Genomic DNA, 14668 nt, shown 5'->3' with positions numbered 1-14668 from the left:
AGGAGACCAAGTCTTTTATAGACAAAAGGAGACCAAGTCTCTTATAGACAAAAGGAGACCAAGTCTCTTATAGACAAAAGGAGACCAAGTCTCTTATAGACAAAAGGAGACCAAGTCTCTTATAGACAAAAGGAGACCAAGTCTTTTACAGACAAAAGGAGGCCAAGTCTCTTTCAGACAAAAGGAGGCCAAGTCTCTTACAGACAAAAGGAGACCAAGTCTCTTACAGACAAAAGGAGAACCAAGTCTCTTTCAGACAAAAGGAGGCCAAGTCTTTTACAGACAAAAGGAGAACCAAGTCTCTTTCAGACAAAAGGAGGCCAAGTCTCTTACAAAAGGAGACCAAGTCTTATCGACAAAAGGAGACCAAGTCTTTTATAGACAAAAGGAGACCAAGTCTCTTACAAAAGGAGACCAAGTCTCTTATAGACAAAAGGAGAGCAAGTCTCTTATAGACAAAAGGAGACCAAGTCTCTTACAAAAGGAGACCAAGTCTTATTCACAAAAGGAGACCAAGTCTTTTATAGACAAAAGGAGACCAAGTCTCTTACAAAAGGAGACCAAGTCTCTTATAGACAAAAGGAGCGCAAGTCTCTTATAGACAAAAGGAGACCAAGTCTCTTATAGACAAAAGGAGGCCAAGTCTCTTACAGACAAAAGGAGACCAAGTCTCTTACAGACAAAAGGAGAACCAAGTCTCTTTCAGACAAAAGGAGGCCAAGTCTTTTACAGACAAAAGGAGAACCAAGTCTCTTTCAGACAAAAGGAGGCCAAGTCTCTTACAAAAGGAGACCAAGTCTTTTATAGACAAAAGGAGCCCAAGTCTCTTATAGACAAAAGGAGACCAAGTCTCTTACAAAAGGAGACCAAGTCTCTTACAAAAGGAGACCATGTCTCATACAAAAGGAGACCAAGTCTCTTTTCGACAAAAGGAGACCAAGTCTTTTATAGACAAAAGGAGACCAAGTCTCTTACAGACAAAAGGAGACCAAGTCTTTTACAGACAAAAGGAGGCCAAGTCTCTTTCAGACAAAAGGAGGCCAAGTCTCTTACAGACAAAAGGAGACCAAGTCTCTTACAGACAAAAGGAGAACCAAGTCTCTTTCAGACAAAAGGAGGCCAAGTCTTTTACAGACAAAAGGAGAACCAAGTCTCTTTCAGACAAAAGGAGGCCAAGTCTCTTACAAAAGGAGACCAAGTCTTATCGGCAAAAGGAGACCAAGTCTTTTATAGACAAAAGGAGACCAAGTCTCTTACAAAAGGAGACCAAGTCTCTTATAGACAAAAGGAGCGCAAGTCTCTTATAGACAAAAGGAGACCAAGTCTCTTTCAGACAAAAGGAGGCCAAGTCTCTTACAAAAGGAGACCAAGTCTTATCGACAAAACGAGACCAAGTCTTTTATAGACAAAAGGAGACTAAGTCTCTTACAAAAGGAGACCATGTCTCTTATAGACAAAAGGAGAGCAAGTCTCTTATAGACAAAAGGAGACCAAGTCTTTTATAGACAAAAGGAGACCAAGTCTTTTATAGACAAAAGGAGACCAAGTCTCTTACAAAAGGAGACCAAGTCTTATCGACAAAACGAGACCAAGTCTTTTATAGACAAAAGGAGACTAAGTCTCTTACAAAAGGAGACCATGTCTCTTATAGACAAAAGGAGAGCAAGTCTCTTATAGACAAAAGGAGACCAAGTCTTTTATAGACAAAAGGAGACCAAGTCTTTTATAGACAAAAGGAGACCAAGTCTCTTACAAAAGGAGACCAAGTCTTATCGACAAAAGGAGACCAAGTCTTTTATAGACAAAAGGAGACCAAGTCTCTTACAAAAGGAGACCAAGTCTCTTATAGACAAAAGGAGCGCAAGTCTCTTATAGACAAAAGGAGACCAAGTCTCTTATAGACAAAAGGAGCGCAAGTCTCTTATAGAAAAAAGGAGACCAAGTCTCTTTCAGACAAAAGGAGACCAAGTCTCTTACAAAAGGAGACCAAGTCTTATCGACAAAAGGAGACCAAGTCTTTTATAGACAAAAGGAGACCAAGTCTCTTACAAAAGGAGACCAAGTCTCTTATAGACAAAAGGAGCGCAAGTCTCTTATAGACAAAAGGAGACCAAGTCTCTTTCAGACAAAAGGAGACAAAGTCTCTTACAGACAAAAGGAGACCAAGTCTCTTACAAAAGGAGACCAAGTCTCTTACAAAAGGAGACCAAAAAAAAAAGAAATAAAAAAAAGTCTCTTACAGACAAAAGGAGACCAAGTCTCTTACAAAAGGAGACCAAGTCTCATACAAAAGGAGACCAAGTCTCTTATCGACAAAAGGAGACCAAGTCTTTTATAGACAAAACGAGACCAAGTCTCTTATAGACAAAAGGAGACCAAGTCTCTTATAGACAAAAGGAGACCAAGTCTCTTATAGACAAAAGGAGACCAAGTCTCTAATAGACAAAAGGAGACCAAGTCTCTTATAGACAAAAGGAGACCAAGTCTCTTGTAGACAAAAGGAGACCAAGTCTCTTATAGACAAAAGGAGACCAAGTCTCTTATCGACAAAAGGAGACCAAGTCTCTTATAGACAAAAGGAGACCAAGTCTCTTATAGACAAAAGGAGACCAAGTCTCTAATAGACAAAAGGAGACCAAGTCTCTTATAGACAAAAGGAGACCAAGTCTCTTGTAGACAAAAGGAGACCAAGTCTCTTATAGACAAAAGGAGACCAAGTCTCTTACAGACAAAAGGAGACCAAGTCTTTTACAGACAAAAGGAGACCAAGTCTCTTACAGACAAAAGGAGACCTAGTCTCTTACAGACAAAAGGAGACCTAGTCTCTTTTAGACTTGGTCCCTAATGAGCAATTATACTTGGAAAAAACATCAATGTCTGTTTAAAGATAAAGATACAGATTTCTATTTTAAAAGTCCATCTATCTTTCTGAATTTGATGAAGATGTTTAATGTATGGTAACAAGAACCATTTAAGCTTTTAGAATAAAGCGTGATGGACACAGAAGGAGCACATCAACAACAACAACAAAACAACAACAACTCTGCCACGATAGGTCCGGTTTGCGTGTGTTTCACTGTATTTTTCATCTAGTTTGAGATTTACAGATAGGTTTACCATGTGGTTGTGAAGTGCAACATGAAGTCTTTGATTAAACCCATCAGTGAAGCGATTGGCAGCCGGTAGTTATGCATGGCTGGTGTTATTGGAAACGTCTATGTTGCACAACTGGACTTTCAAGATGCTTTAGCTGATGTGGGAGGCCCCTTTTTGTGTGTGGCCCCCAGCGCCTGCTGGCTCCGCGGGCACCGAACGGAGGCTCTGACGTTACTAACAACCGAGGAAGTACCGTAAGGAATTCGCCTCGGTTTTTTGATAGCATGTTATTAACCCAACCCTTGTGGGGTGGGGTATATAGATTACAGTATATCTTCGCTCAGTTCTGTCGGTAAAACTTACCTCACGGATGTCGGGATTCCTCCAAATTTCTTTGTTTAATGTTATAATCACCATTAGCGACTGTTTGAAAAGCTAAACATATGTGTTTGTGGTTTATAATATTTTGCAAGCCTGGCTACGCCGCTGTTAGACTTTCGGTCTTGTTTCTCTGCAACTGCTTGTCCAATCGATGCGAAATTTTAAATATGGGAGGGATGCCGAATGGAGAATATTTTGTTGCTAACTCTGACATCACAGCTCACAAGGTATGGCAGTTATATTGGATTAAAGAAAAAAATTGGAAGTATTCTTCTCCGAAACCGCTCAACAAAAAAAAATTAAATTGGCATATGTCATCAATTACCAATGGTGTATATAGGCTGATGATGTCATTGGTGAAGTGGAGTGTCCAGCCATAATTGATTGAATCAAAATCCTTACCCAAAAACATCTGAAACTTCATCTATCTATTCCACAACCTGATGTGAGTGAAGAATAAAATTTATGATCTCATTGGTCACATTGTCTGACAGCCATATTGGATTGAAAATAAAAATGTAAAGAATTTCTTCAGAACCAACCGCTTAACAGATCGATGTGAAACTTTATTGACATATGACCGACTAACCATGGGGAATATAGTTTGAAATTTTGAAAATATTAATCCTCATTGATGCAATTTAGCCTTGGTGTGCACAAAAGTGGTCCTAATAATCAATCAATAAAGGTATGGATAATGGCAAAGTAATATGTGTCATACTAGGGTGCATGGATGATACAGGTGTATGGGCCATAACGGCAGTGGGTCATAATAGTATCATGTTCAGTATTTGTTAATGGGTGTGCAAGGCGAGACTATGCACTCTACCGATTGCCGTTCTAGTTACGAAAATGTGAATGATACAGGCAGGGGTGAAAATTTTTCCATCAGATTTAAGAAACTGTAGCAGGTACCGGTAGCATGACATAATTACCCTGCACCGGCCGATGACGCAACCGGCGAGCGGTCACGTGTCCGGACTCGCCCGGGCGTGTTGAGACTTGCCTTTACCAGGCGAACGCTTGCCTTGCATACCACGCCCCGTTGAGAGGCGTGGCTTATCTATTTGCACACCACGCCCCACCTGAGAGGCGTGGCTTTTGTGTGTTGAGTTTCTGATATATATTGCCGCCCGTTCGATGGGCTGATTCAGTGCTTTGGAGTTCGTTTGAGTGAGCTGGGAATAAATAGCTCAGAGAAACTTAATTCCTGGCGTCGTCCATTTTGTCCGATTTTATCGTGCGAGCACAGCTCCCACAATTGGTGACCCCTTTCTACGAACACGGCGATGGAGTCAGCTGTAGCTTTGAAGCTCCCGGGCTTTTGGGAATCTCACGCGGCCGTTTGGTTTGCTCAAGCCGATTCTCAATTCGCCCTGTGAAAGATTACGGAGGACACGACGCGCTACCACCACGTGGTCTCCGCGCTCAACGCCTCCTCCGCGGCCCGGGTTCTGAGCTTCCTACAGCACCCGCCGGACGCCGACAAATACGGCGTGCTCAAAGGCCTACTCCTCGGTGCGTTTGGACTCACGGAGACCGAACGCGCACAACAACTACTACACCTCCCGGAGCTGGGCGAGGCCCGTCCGTCCGAAAGCATGGACCACATGCTTGCTCTTCTCGGTGACCACAGCCCGGACTTCCTCTTCCGCGAGCTGTTTCTCCAGCGGCTACCCGGGCAGGTACGCTTAGCTTTGGCTAATTCGCCCATCACGGACCCTCGCGCCCTGGCCAAGGAGGCCGATAAATTTTGCTCGGCCAGGCGACACGTTGGAGCGGCCTCCTGGGACCCTAGGCCGACTGAGGCAACGCCCGTGCCACGACCGGTGCCTCCACCGGCCGAGTCAGCGCCACTGACGGCAGCGGCCGCCGCGACGCCCCGTCAACCGAACCCGACGCGACCGCCGGAGCCTCCACCAGAGCGGACGATGTGCTATTACCATGCTAGGTTCGGGCAGAAGGCCAGAACGTGCCGCCCACCGTGCACTTTCGGCAGGTCGAGAAACGACCAGGCCGGCGCTCGCTGCCTGCCATGAGCGTCGGCCATTCAGGCAGCCTTCTGTTTATCACGGACACGGAGTCTGGGTGGTGTTTTTTGTGTGACACCGGCGCTCAGCTGAGCGTGATACCCGCCTCAGTGGAGGACAATCAGGCCGCCCTTTGCGGCCCCACTTTGGTCGCCGCAAACGGCTCCTCCAACCGCACCTTCGGTTCGCGCAGCGTCGAATTCTGCTTCGGGGGCCAGCGCTTCAGGTGGGACTTCATCATGGCGAACGTGCCCATGGCCTTGCTGGGTGCAGATTTTCTTTGCGTGCATGGGCTTTTGGTCGACGTCAAACGGCATCGGCTCATCAACGTGGAGACCTTCAGCTCGCTCGCTTGCTCATTGAGCGGCTCCGCTCCGACCAAGCTAGCCTGCGCGCTCCCGGCCGTGGACGATTTCACCCGCCTACTCGCCGAGTTTCCCGCCCTCACGCAGCCGACGTTTTCGGCCGTCGCCGTCAAGCACGGCGTCAAACACCACATCCCGAGCACAGGTCCACCGGTCTACGCCAGGGCTCGCTGCCTCGACCTGGCCAAACTCGCCGTGGCGAAGGTGGAATTTGACGCGCTGGAGCGATTGGGAATTGTGCGACGCTCGAATAGCGCGTGGGCCTCGCCCCTGCACATCGTGCCCAAACCGGGTGGCGGATGGCGACCATGCGGCGATTACCGCCGCCTCAACGACGCCACCACCCCCGGCCGGTACCCGATACCACACATACAGGACTTTTCCGCCTGTTTGGCAGGGCGGGTGATCTTCTCCAAGGTCGACCTCATTCGGGGCTACCACCAGGTACCTGTCCGGCTGGCCGACGTTCCGAAGACGGCTGTAATTACACCTTTTGGCCTCTTCGAGTTCCTCCGAATGCCGTTCGGCCTTAAGAACGCGGCCCAGGCCTTCCAGCGGTTGATGGACAGTGTGCTGCGCGATCTCACCTTTCTGTTTGTCCACCTGGATGACATTCTCATCGCCAGCACTTCCCGGTCGGAGCACCTCATCCACCTGCGCACGCTTTTTGAGTGCCTTGGCCAGCATGGCCTCATCATCAACCCGGCGAAATGCCAGTTTGGCGTAACGGCCGTCGACTTCCTGGGGCACCGCATCACGAAGCGCGGGGCCATCCCGCTGCCCACCAAGGTGGAGGCAGTCACAAGTTTCCCGCGCCCTCGCTCCATCAAGGCCCTACAGGAATTTTTGGGGATGGTAAATTTCTACCACCGGTTCGTGCCTCGCGCCGCCCAACTCATGTGCCCCCTGTACGAAGCCCTCCGGGGCAAGCCGGCCAAGCACGACGTCGCCTGGACCACAGAGATGGACGCGGCGTTCATGGGCGCTAAGCTGGCCCTCGCCAACGTGACCATGCTGGCGCATCCGGTGCTCGACGCACCCATCGCCCTCACCACGGATGCTTCCGACTACGCGGTGGGCGCCGTGCATGAACAGTGGGTGAACGGAGCTTGGCAACCGCTGGCCTTCTTCAGCCAGCAGCTTCGCCCTAACGAGTGCAAGTATAGCGCTTTCGACCGCGAGCTCCTCGGCCTTTACCTGGCTGTTCGCCACTTCCGCAATCTTTTGGAGGGCCGCCCGTTCACGGCGTTTGTGGACCACAAACCCCTGGTCTTCACCATGGCCAAGGTTACGGAGCTGTGGTCGGCCCGCCAGCAGCGCCACCTCTCCGCCGTGTCCGAATTTACGACGGACATCCGGCGCGTTGCGGGCAAGGACAACGCTGTGGCCGATTGCCTCTCCCGGTCCGGCGCGAACGCCGTCCACCTGGGTGTGGACTTCACCCGCATGGCGGCCGACCAGACCGCCGACCCCACGGTGCAAGCCCTCCGGACAGCGGACACAGGCCTGCGGTTGGCCGACGTCCCCTTCGAGGACACAGGCACAGTTCTCCTGTGCGACGTCTCCCTGGGCCAACCTCGCCCCATCGTGCCCACCGGATGGCGGCGGCACATTTTTGACGCCCTCCACGGCCTTTCCCACCCGGGCCAGAAAGCATCACAGAAGCTTGTGGCAGCGAAATTTGTCTGGCACGGGCTCCGTAAAGACATCCGCGACTGGGCCAATGCCTGTGTCGCCTGCCAGCACGCGAAGGTCCACCGGCACACCCAGGCCCCGTTGGCCCCATTCGACGTGCCCGCATGGCGCTTCGACCACGTCAATGTGGACCTGGTGGGACCCCTTCCCTCCTCGCGGGGCTTCACCCACCTCCTCACAATGGTGGACAGGACCACCAGGTGGCCGGAGGCCGTCCCGCTGGCATCAACAACATCCGCCGACATGGCGCAGGCCTTCATTGGCACATGGATTGCCCGTTTCGGCGCCCCCTCGGACATCTCCTCCGACAGAGGCCCGCAATTCACCTCCGAGCTTTGGGGCACGGTCGCCCAGGCCTTGGGGGTCAAGCTTCACCGCACCACGGCCTACCACCCCCAAGCCAACGGCTTGTGCGAGCGGTTCCACTGCTCGATGAAGGCCGCTCTCAGGGCCAGCCTCCAGGACGACGGTTGGGCCGACAGGCTCCCATGGGTCCTATTGGGCCTCCGAACGGCCCCTAAAGAGGACCTCCAGGCTTCCACCGCCGAGCTGGTCTACGGCCAGCCACTGCGCGTGCCGGGCGAATTCATCCCTGACGCCACCGGCCCCTGGTCCGCGGCTCGCCAACGCTCGGTCCTCCAGGAGGCCGCCAGGAGATTTTCCCCCGTGCCCACGTCCCACCACGGCTGCCCCCAACCCCACATCCCCCCAGCACTTCGCACTGCGGAGTACGTTTTTATCCGGCACGACGCACACTGGGGACCGCTCCGGCCGCCGTACGATGGACCTTTCCGGGTCCTGAAGAGGGACGACAAGTCGTTCACCATCGACATCGGCGGCAAGGCGGACCGCATCTCCGTGGACCCCCTCAAGCCGGCCCATTTGGACCTCGACCAACCTCCACGGTTGGCCCTTCCTCCACGACGGGGCCGTCCCCTGTCAACCAGGCCTCCCGCCCGACCATGCACCGCCCCGCCACCTACCACCCCCACACGAATCGTCAGGGGTCGTTTTGGCCGGGTCATCAAGACCCCCCTCAAACTGACTCTCCCGGTGCATGTTAATTCTGGGGGGGGGGCGCGTGTAGCGGGTACCGGTAGCATGACATAATTACCCTGCACCGGCCGATGACGCAACCGGCGAGCGGTCACGTGTCCGGACTCGCCCGGGCGTGTTGAGACTTGCCTTTACCGGGCGAACGCTTGCCTTGCATACCATGCCCCGTTGAGAGGCGTGGCTTATCTATTTGCATACCATGCCCCGCCTGAGAGGCGTGGCTTTTGTGTGTTGAGTTTCTGATATATATTGCCGCCCGTTCGATGGGCTGATTCAGTGCTTTGGAGTTCGTTTAAGTGAGCTGGGAATAAATAGCTCAGAGAAACTTAATTCCTGGCGTCGTCCATTTTGTCCGATTTTATCGTGCGAGCACAGCTCCCACAAAACTGTCGTTTTTCCCGACAAGGAATTCTTAACATGCAAGCTAAAGATTAACGGTGACATTATTCTCCATTACACGATGGTTTTTCAGGCAGCTGATTCCAAAGATATTTGCACACTTTCAACTACATCTTGTCATTGAGTCCTGAGTTAAACGAAGTGATATCCAATACACGACATGCGATTGAAAATTGAATTACATATTACAAACCAAGCGATAAATAATATAATAGAACGTGGCCTAGCGATGAGAAGTGTTTTTATTCAATTTCTTTCGTGTTTCACGACTCATCGAAGAGTCCATCTTACGATAATTCACCAAATGTCTGTCTGTCTGTCCAGGTACCGCAAAAATGGCTGAACCGATCGCAAATAAATTTTGGGTGGATAATCCTGGGACCCCCTGGAGTAAAATAGGCTATATTGTTTTTCCAATTTTTTTCCGATTTTCCAATTTTTTCAATTTTCCAGTTTTTCCAAACACGATGGAATATTATTTACCGATATGAACAGTGATGTGGTTTTTATTGAAATTCTACAAATACTGTTTAGATTTTGATGATTTGCTTGTGATATGATTTAACGGATGTTTATATAAATCGTTTAAAATAAAAAAGCCTTTAATTTCTGATATTTTGCCTTTTCATTTGGGCCTCCCAAATGAAGCCCCGCCCATAGGGCGGGTACCGTTGCTCGTACATATAATGCAGGACAAAGACGTCAGTAGACATCAGTGTACCTCTACATGAATAATAAGGGCATCAGCGGACAATGGACCAACACATACCTGTATGATTGGATCAACCTTCTTCATTTGTGACAACTAAAAACTTCCAACCAAAAGTGTAAACAGTGACGTCACAAATCTCCATGATGAAATAAATAGCAATTACACATATTTCACAGGAACATAAGAATTAATTCACTACGAAGAACATCTGAGGGTTGATTATGAAGTTTGTGGTGGAACGTAGAAGTAGAGAACTAAAAAAGGGTAATTGTTCAGTTCCAAAATAAAATTATTGCAAAAGGCATTTTGGCGAGGAATGAAACAGTTTGGGAATTTAAATTTTAAATACTGAGGTTAAGGATTCCAAAGGGGAATTTTTACAGCATAGCCTGTCGGGCAATGGCGTCTGGAACAGCGTTTGTCTGTCCGTCCGATGTATGTATGTATGTCCCTCCCTCACAAGCCAAAACCAATCAGAGCTGAGGATCTGGTCACATGACAGGGGGACATCAGCACCTCCACTCAGTAGATCCAAGCCCAGCTACGCTATTGTTTGACTATCGGTCTTGTTTTTAACAAGGTCGAAGAAAGCTTATGGAAGAGCTGCCACACAAATCGCGCACACACATGCAGAAAGATTGACCAGACAATATTAGGACTGGACTTTAGACAATCACATCTGGTGACCTTGGGGGAAGTGATGTAACCTCCCGGCCCACTATGGGTAGGTGTGATGCAATCTTCAGACGATATTTTTGCCCTCGCCAGAGGAGAGGGTATTGCATTTGAGTACGTTTGTCTGTCTGTCTGTCTGTTTGTCCGCACAGAATAAATATGATTTTCTCTGCAACCGTTGGTCCAATTGACAGAAAATTTTCACCATAGGTGCACCTACACTTGTATAATTTTTTTATGATAATTATGATGTCATAGGTCACGTGGTATGGGCGCCATCTTTGAAAAACCGAAAACCTTTGCACCTCTATATCTCCGAAATTGCTGAATATAAAAAATTGAGACGTGGCCCATTGAAAAACAGCTGTCCATGGTGAATAAAATATGTTAATGATGATGTCACATGTGCCTCCATTATGACGTCATAATTCGACAAGTACAAAACTTCATCCGATAAAGATTAAATTTCTTGTCATCTAGGGATACATTGGTGGAGAAAAAAAAGATCACGTCATCGGTCACGTGGTTCGGCCGCCATATTTGTTTTATCACAAAAGTCATTAAAATCACTGAAAACACGTCCTGGTGATGGTCTGCAATCTCTGATGGCTCTTTCTCGTTCTCTTTGAAATCACCGGGACAATCAAGGAGAAATCCTCCTCCAGACCTCCCAACCCCAATGAGATAGAAACCCACGGGATTTGTCCTTGCATCTTCAAATTGAGTGGTTACACTTGGTGCTGTTAATTTTATTTTGTTTAGATTTGCACTTGGTGTTTATTAATGCACTTTCAAAACATTACTTACAATCCATTCTCTTGATGAAAAAACAAATATATAAGTGTAAATCAATGTAATAGAACAAGATATGCAATTTGGAAAGTAATATGCACAAACAAGCCCGGTTACAATAAGATGGCATAGCAAGCGCTTGCAGATTATTGGCATGGAGACATTTAAAGATTACCCAAGTTCTGATTAAAATGGAGTGCAGATCAGCATATTAATGTCCCTGGCAGCAGAATTTTATTTTTGCATGTGAGGTCGAGGCTCGTGGAAGAGGTATAACACAGAACGGACCAGAGCATAACAGAACAAGGAGAACAGAGTTGAAATGGTGGAAACACACCAACAGCAGGGTAAAGAAACATAACTGAGACACTTGGAAGTAGAACAAGCATTAGGAAGAATGAGATCAAGAGGAGCGGGAGTGCGAAATATGGGGTGAACAAGCTGGATGCAACCTCAAACAGAGCATGAGAATGGAAGGGAAATTATGGATGGAAAAGAAATGGAACAAAAGCTAAAAATAGAGAGAGGAGAGAAAACACAATAACCTGGAATGAAAGGTGTGTGCTTTGGGGATGATTTATAGGGTAGAAAAGATAATGAGTTTGGATGTGCAGATAACCTGAGTCCTGAGGTGGTGGTGAATAGTTGTTTTGTGAAGCCCTGTCGGGAAAAATGGGATTGAACAGATTGTAGAAGTTGGTTCCACAGGTGATGTGAGAGAAAAAGAACAACAAACAAGTGCAGGTACATTCAAAGTACATCGCCCCATGCCAAATAAATAAATAACATATCCTCCAGCGCACGGCATTGCTGGTGCAAAGTGATGTCACCGCGCAGCACATCCAGACAGTATTTGGAGGGCGAGATGTACAATAATAATTGATTGAATAATTGTGCAATGAAAATCAATAAATAATAATCGTAAAATAATTAATTTATTAATTAATTGGCTAATAGCATACCCAAACCACCAGTGTTTCATCTGAAGCTGTAACGTTTTGAAAAGTAATTAAATAATTATTTACTCAAAAAATTAAATAACTGATTAATCAATAAATAATTAATTGATTAATCGATAAAGCAAAAATATTCTTTATAGCCAAATCACATGGTCACTGTTGTGTCCTAATATCAGCTTCCAGGCTCAAAAGATGGCTGAGATATCACTCAGGCAAACAAACAAGAAAGCAAGAAATAACAAAACAAACAAATTGAGTGAAACCTGAGTACTCCCTTTCAGCGTGCGTCATCGCCGGGCCCCCTCCGGTGCCCGGTGATGACGTCATGCAGCGCCTGGAGATGGAATAGGAAAGGATCGGCATACAATGAGTGGAGGTGAGCTTTCCACAGAAATTGGTTTCTGGAAGACCAGGTGCTACCTGAACACGCCTGGGAGGGGAGACAGAGCAAGAAAAGGGCAGAGGGTGCAAGACCAAAGAGGAGGTTGTGAAAGACAGAGGCCACCAACCTGTTTACAATGCGAAAGTAACAGACCCAGAGATTCGTCTTCATCGTGGGTGATTTATTTGGCATCAGTCTTCGACATTGGTGTTTGACCCAACAATGGGGCAATGTATAACATGGAGTCCTGGCAAGGCAATAATACCATTGACAAAGATCTTCAGCAAATCCTCTTATTGTAGCAACAAAAGGATAGAGATTAATGAAGGTCTCAGTTTCCAGAGCAACCCATGACAAGGATCCTGGGACTATATAGGCTTGTGGTTAAATGTGGTTACAGCTTGAATACTGTTGATGACCAGGACCATGACCAGGATGACCATGACCAGGATTATTCTTTAGGTGATCCTTTCACTAGACTGAACCATTCACAACCAATAATATTTTGTGCCAATTTACACTTTAAGATGCATTCCTTACATTCCCACGAGAAGTGAAGCAAGAATTTGTGAAATTTGGAATATTTAGTTGTGATGAGATTTCAAATTTATTTGCATTTTTAGGGTATGCTCCCTCAATGTTCCATTAACCTCGACCTTGTAATGTATAACACACACACAAAAATAATAATCTATCTATCTATATTATTGCGCTTCTGTGAACCGGCCCCAAAGGTAATTGCAACCAACATACAGGTCCTGCGATTAGTTATTTCGTAAGTATTCGTTCAGATAGTCCTTCCCTTTTGTCAAGTGGAGTCTACCAGACAACAATGCATTGCGAGTGGTTAGCTTGATTTTTCCCTCTTTTATCCCCCTTTGCTTAAGACCTATGAAGTCTAGACTCTGGACTAAAGGCACGAGGGTTATTTCCCTCCATTAATCAGCGGCAATGCTTTGAACCTGTGCTTTGCATTGGGTACCAGAGGCAGATCCAGGAATTTGAAAAGGAGGAGGGGGGGGGGGGGGCGGGGGAGAGGCTCTGGGGGGTTTTATTTTGGGGGGGGGGGGGCTCCTAGTGGGGGAGGTCTCAATTCTAAAAATACGAAGTCGAAAAATCTAAGACCAAGCGATCCTGTGGACCATCGAGTGGAAAGAGTGTCGGGTTTCAAGAAGAGTGTCGAGTTTCAGAACAATCGGTTGGTAAATAAGGGATGGTTAGGGATCCGAAGTGTTCGGTGGTTATCCCCCACCCTCCCACGCCAACCCACTAGGAGCCCCCAGGATCCAAAATGGAGAAATCGAAGCTCGAGAAATTGTGTGGGCTACTGTCTTGCATTCATGTATCAAGTTTCAGAACAATCAACAGCGTGATAATGGGGGAGTAGAAACGATTGGATAAACTTAAAGGATGGACGGACAGACATCTAGGGACATAATGACCCATTTTATAATGTCATGTCTTCGAGAATCGAGATTGGATGACCTGATAATGCAACATAAGGTCTTATTTGTGACACCGGTACAATTGCCCAACTTCTTTTAAAATGTGGGAATGTGGTCTGATGTGCAGTGTCCCAGAATTCTAAATGCACCGAGCAGAGAGTTTGTGGCAAGATAGAAGTTCTCTTGAGGGTGATGGTGGGGGATGAATAGGAGAGGGAGAGGGGTGGTGGGGGGTGGGGGGGGGGGGATGGCGTGTCTCCACATTGTGATGTGCACAGCAGTCCAGAAGTGGGAAGAGGGTTGCAAATTGATTTTTTTGTGTTAATTGAGAAAAAAGGAGAGGTAAGATTAGGGGACTTTGGGAGGATGGGGAAAGAAAGGAAAAAGATATTGGAAGGGGACAGGACGAACGAACATATCGACACAGACATATTAGGAAAAATGTATTGTTTTTTTTTTTAATGGCTTTTTTTTTTTTTTTTAGATTGTTTAAAAAAATATTTATTTATTTTATAAAAAAATCACAAAACTGTACGTATACATTATAAGTAGCATTCGTAATTTGCAAACGTGATGTTTATGACTCAGCACATGGGTCCTCTCAAAATCATATTTTTGTCCTTCATCCACTATTGAAAATCTCAGCGCCGTGATGGATCCATTGTATTCCAGCTAATGGAG

At 47.2% G+C, this 14668-nt stretch overlaps 1 long non-coding RNA gene across 1 annotated transcript in view; it reads left to right on the top strand.

Annotated features, from left to right (window-relative positions):
- The first annotated feature begins 3292 nt into the window (after positions 1-3292).
- LOC137422501 (uncharacterized) overlaps positions 3293-14668 on the top strand; it is a 50980-nt gene continuing 39604 nt past the window's right edge. The window contains exon 1 of the long non-coding RNA XR_010983487.2: positions 3293-3350. This is a non-coding gene — a long non-coding RNA (uncharacterized LOC137422501). The remainder of the gene's footprint in view (positions 3351-14668) is intronic.

This window comes from Myxine glutinosa, chromosome 2, assembly GCF_964187855.1.
Source record: "Myxine glutinosa chromosome 2, kmMyxGlut1.1, whole genome shotgun sequence".
Taxonomy (NCBI): Eukaryota; Metazoa; Chordata; class Myxini; order Myxiniformes; family Myxinidae; genus Myxine; species Myxine glutinosa.
This window is presented reverse-complemented; position numbering and strand designations above follow the sequence as displayed.